Genomic DNA, 6,006 nt, shown 5'->3' on the forward strand with positions numbered 1-6,006 from the left:
AGTTGCATTACCGCCTCCTTCTGGTAGGCCACAGAGTACACCCCCACATCGATCGCATTCTTCCATGGGCGCTGACGTGAGTTGGTGGCGCCATCTTGGGGCGGTCGACAGCCACACTATAATGTGTCTATTTTAATAAATTTTAAGTCACTGAATATAGAACTCAATTTCACAGTTTTTTTTTCTTTTTCTTTTTTTTTCTGCTGAAAACAAACAGTGAATTTGAACATCCTTAGTCTGGTTAAGAATAATAGGATGTATAAATGTTGCAAAGCACGGCCACTCAAACATTTTATATCTTTTTATTGCTATATACACGAACATGTTTATATGTGTATATATATATATATATATATATATATATATATATATATATATATACATATATATATAGATATAGATAGATCTATAATATATGTCTCTCTCTCTCTCTGTCTCACTCTCTGAAGAATACTGTCTAATGTAAAATACTGTAAAAATTTCCACAACTGAATTTACACTTTTTAAGGTCCATAGTTGTGTAACCACTGTTTGTGTAATCTGTCGCTACTGTAACATCATAGCTTACCCATTTTGGGACAATAAAGGTTTTATGATGTGATATTATATATATATATATATATATATATATATATATATATATATATATATATATATATATATATATATATATATATATATATATATATATATATATATATATATATATATATATTTATATATATTTATATATATATATGTGTGTGTGTGTGTGTGTATAAATGATTAAAATGAAAAGGAAATAAGGAAAAAGAGATTTTCTGCAGCAACAGCAAAAGGGCAGTATACTGGATAGTGGAAATGCTCTACTTTGACAATCATAAAAGCAAACTTGTGTTGTTGTTTCGTTAAACTCCACCTTTCCAAAAAAGAAAAATTAAAAACAATCCACCGGACTTTGTTTTCAAGTAACTCAAACAAGTAACTTCCAAGTAACAATCCAGTGGATTGTTTTTAATTTTCTTTTTTTTTCTCGATGACTATGACCTGGATGACTGAGAACCTTCACCAGTAAACTCCATGATTGTAAATATTATCAGCATATTATACCTTCATTTTGTTGTAATGTACACTCACGTTGGTATTCCTTTTTTTTTGCAGTGGTGGACAAAGTACTAAACACTAGTACTTGAGTAAAAGTATTAATACTTATAGTCAAATCTTACTCAACTACAAGTAAAAGTTACTGGGTAAGACATCTACTCAAGTTAAAGTATCGAAGTCTGTCCTGTTTCTCTGACTGTGACTGTGATGTGCTCTCTTCATCCTCTGACATGGGAGTTGGCTCGGAGCTCGTCTGCCTGGCTGTGTGTTTCCTGGACGGGGCCGCCTTTTACAGCTGCTTTTTGTATCTCTGCTTGCCTGCTGTCTCCATGAACCCCAGTTGGCCTCAGCAGATGGCCGCTCACACTGAGCCTGGTTCTGCTGGAGGTTTCTTCCTGTTAAAAGGCAGTTTTTCCTTTCCACTGTCTCTACAAGCATGCTTAGTGTGAGGGATTGCATTCGAGCTAATGAGTCGATGCAATCAACTGGTTTTCCTTATATAGAAAACTTTGAATCAATTTGACTGTATGATCTGGTAAACTGTAAAGTGCCTTGAGATTACGTGTTGTGAATTGGTGCTATAGAAATAAACTGAACTGAATTAAATTGAAGAACAACATTTTTGAAATAGTTAAGTATTCAAAAGTACATGCATTTAAAAGTAGGCCTACATAAATATTCAAAAATACAAATACAATTTTCTAATATCAGTTCTTTTCTGTATAATTTTCAAGATAATTTTAAAGAACCTTGTAACTTTCAGAAACCACCTGATGTATTGATGTGTAGAACCACCTGAAATAGATTCTACACCACCTTGAAAGAACTTCAGCAGAGAAGTGCCACAAAAATGACAACTATTTAGATTATTGTTTCTTATTTAAAAACAAAAAGAAAATGATTCTCCTCACACTTTCACTATGGAATAGAGGTTTAAGGCTGAATCTATTTCCACAAAGAAACTAAAACGCTCAGAACTAATCTTACTACACAACTCGGCCATATGGCAACAGTCAACGCCTTGATAAACTGTATAAACTACAAATAATATCAGCCCTAAAATTCTCACATTTGTTGAACTTCACACAAATCTGTAGAACAGTGGCGTCCATATTCAGTTCTAAAGGCTGCTATCTGACATGTTGAAATTACTTTTTAAGAAAGAAAAACAGCAACAGAGGATTAAAAAGCTAAGCTGAGCCAAAAGGAACAACGAACTATAGCAGCTTCCTAGAAATTAAGTGGAGTAGAAAGTTATTAAGTTATAAGTTATAAAAAAAAAAACTGCCTAATGTGCAAGCCGCTTTATTTAATAAGAAACACCAGCTATTCTGGATTGAACTAGTCCAAAATCCCTGCTTTAAAAAATCACTATGAGTATGGACTGAAGTTATGACATAGTCACAGTAATAGGAGTGCACTAAAACAGGCCAAGCTCCAACATCTTTAAACAAGGGTGTTGATGGCAGCGGCAAAGCTGATGTTTCTCCCCAGGATGGAGTCACAGCCAAACAGGAACAGACCAGATGAAGCTACTATGAGAAAAAGCAGAGAGAGCAGAATGTTAGAGATTAAACTAATAGATTCTGCAGAGTGGAAGAATAGAGATAAAATGAAGCAGAATGATGAAAAAGGGGTCCCTATATCCTCCAGCATTCTAAAACTATAGCAGCATAACTATAGAGATAGCTCCTGATAACCTGAGCCACCCTAACTATAAGCTTTATCAAAAAGGAAAGTTTTAAGCCTAGCCTTAAAAGTAGACAGGGTGTCTGCCTCACGGACTAAAACTGGTAGTTGGTTCCACAGGAGAGGAGCCTGATAACTAAAAGATCTGCCTCCCATTCTACTTTTAGAAATTCTAGGAACCACTAGTAAACCTGCAGATTGAGAGCGAAGTGCTCTGTTAGGAACATAAGGAACAATAAGATCTCTGATATCAGATGGAGCTTGGCCATTTAAGGCTTTATATGTGAGAAGGAGGATTCTGGATTTAACAGGAAGCCAATGAAGAGAAGCCAGGATAGGAGAGATATGATCTCTCTTTTTCATTTTCATCAGAACTCTGGCTGCAGCATTGTGGATCAGCTGAAGGCTTTTAACTACAGTTTGTGGACTTCCTGATAGTAAAGAATTACAATAGTCCAGCCTTGAAGTAACAAATGCATGGACTAGTTTCTCATTTTTGCAAAAAAAATCATCAAGATTTTTTACTTAATTGTCTAAGATCAATTTAATCCCATCGAAATGAAGTGACTGACTAATCAGCTTCTTTTACCCCATTTACACTACCCTTGAAAGACCGGTCCGAGCTCAGTAACTGAGATAACGTATCGTGGGTAAATGGAAAGCAAACTGAACCGAACCGAGCTAACTGCAGACCAGTTCCAGAGGTTGGCTCGTCTTGGTTTCTCCCTGCCTCGGTTCTCTGATAACAGGAGCGCATGAGCAGAACGCGTCATCTCCGTCTGGCTGCACATCCTGATTCACACTCCATTCCAGTAGATGGCGGTAATGCCCCTCCGGAAGTTGCTTGCCAACCAACACAAAGCAGAACAAAACCTGTGTTTTATGGAAGTTGGCAAACAACTCTCGGTGTATTACCGCCACTAACTGCTTGATTTCCTCCTTCAATACTGGCTGTAATACCGCAGATCGTCACTAGGAGGCGAGGAGTTGAGGAACCGAGACAGCGTGATGTGTAAACGGTCGTCAGAACCAAGCTCGGACCGGTCTCGGCATGGATCGGTTTTTCCAGGGTAGTGTAAATGGGGTATTTTTAAAAGGCTCTGGTCCAAAGACTATAACTTCTGTTCTGGATTTAACAGGAAGCCAATGAAGAGAAGCCAGGATAGGAAAGATACAATCTCTCTTTTTTAATTTTTATCAGAACTCTGGCTGCAGCATTTTGCAGCTGGAGGCTTTTAACTAGTTTGAAGACTTCCTGATAGTAAAGTATTACAATAGTCGAGCCTTAGAGTAACAAATGCATGGACTAGTTTCTCAGCATCACCCCTGGACAGGAGATTTCTAATTATTGCGATATTCCACAAATGAAAGAAGGAAATTTAATACTGTAATGCCTACGGCAAATTACTACAGAGCAAGTTCTTGTCGCATTCTACTTTGTTTATAAGTTAACAAACAGCTCAACCATAATGTTATTTCAAAAATGATTTCACAGAGAATGGAAAACATCTGTGTGAGGAAGCAGATCTGTTTCCACTGACTTAAAATAAACATATTGGTGCATGCATAGTTTATTGACAACATCCAAATGGCTTGTATAAACAGAAACAACCTTAGTAACTTACGTTCTTCCTGGGTGCTTGAAGTTTTGAATGGACTTTTGTAAAAAATTGCATATTCTACCAGAATATTTTGAAATATTTGGAGTCTCTGAGAAAGTATGTCTACAAGTCTGACTATAAAGAAGTCTGAGTTTGCAATAAACAAATGCACAGAATAGTTTTTCTGCAACAGCCTGATTTAATGTATTTCTAAGTAGTAGTCTGTTGCAGTAGTTAACCTTGCAGTGAACTGTGACAACATTCCATATATTGGTCCTCCCCTCTCTGTCTTTAGGCTTCCAAAACTACAGACCAAATAAGGTGTCATGCAAGATAGTTAAGTAAGCACTTGCAAGCATTAAGAAAGGAGAACTCTCCAGCCCCTGAAAGGACATCTGAATTACCAGCTGTTTATAAGACTTGCTCTCTACTGAGTGCAAAGAAGAAAATATACAGGATTTTAGATCCATTGCCTGTACTCTGCAGGAACAGAACACTCACTTGTTTGTTAATGTAAGCAGGAACAAAGAGAGAAATATAATCTGATTAAAGTTACAGGCAGAATACCAAACAGTATTTATAACAAAAATGACATTACATGCATACAATAATTACATTCTTTACCTAATTCAGCTAGTGCCATTTCCTTATAGACTACATATTTTGCTTTATCAGCCTCAGTTTACAGAAGTTATCCCACTGCCACATGTACTAAGCTCAAGAGGTGTAACAAATAACAAAATATAGTAATTTAGGATTTAATTATTCATATCATAAAGAAAAGAGGGCACTAGGGCGTGCCCCCCACCAGCCCAATAAACTTGATTACGACATAAAAAACAATTACAATGAAATGATCAAATATAAGATAAAATATTTCAAAATATATTAATAGATATATTTTTTTAATGTGCAAGATAAATATTTAACCTTTAATGATAAGTAAAACGTCATTTCATTTTTGTCAGATTACGCAAAAATGTTTGCCCATTGACTTACATGTAGCAAAGCAGTAGCTCCTCTGCAATACAAATGTATAGGAGAGCTCTGGGTGCACCAAAGCTACGCCCAGAGGTGGCAGGAACTGTCATTACAGTTGTTGTGTGGGTAATTGGCAGGCCGAGTTGCAGGAGGGAAGCAAATTTACCAAGAGAAGCTGGAGGTGAAACCGTTTGGACCTGATCAGCCAAACATCAAAATTAAACAGCAGTTTAAAAGACAAATGGAGACAATACACTCTGTCTTTTTCCATGACCTTGTTTTGCTAGGCTTGGCTAACTGCATGCAGTTAGGCTAATGCTTTATTCTGTTGCCTTGACTGCCTACCTCCTTCTTCAAATGTCAGGATCTAAGCCGGCATGGATAAAAACAGGTAGGACTGATTTAAAGCACTTATTAGAAAATTTATTTATTTATTTATATATATAATTTATTTATATATATATATATATATATATATATATATATATATATATATATATATATATATATATATATATATATATATATATACATATATTATATATATATATATATATATATATATATATATATATATATATATATATATATATATATATATTTTAATATGTATATATATATATATATACATATATATATACATATATACATA

Source organism: Cyprinodon tularosa, unplaced genomic scaffold, assembly GCF_016077235.1.
Source record: "Cyprinodon tularosa strain WSP-4 unplaced genomic scaffold, ASM1607723v1 ctg637, whole genome shotgun sequence".
Classification (NCBI taxonomy): Eukaryota; Metazoa; Chordata; class Actinopteri; order Cyprinodontiformes; family Cyprinodontidae; genus Cyprinodon; species Cyprinodon tularosa.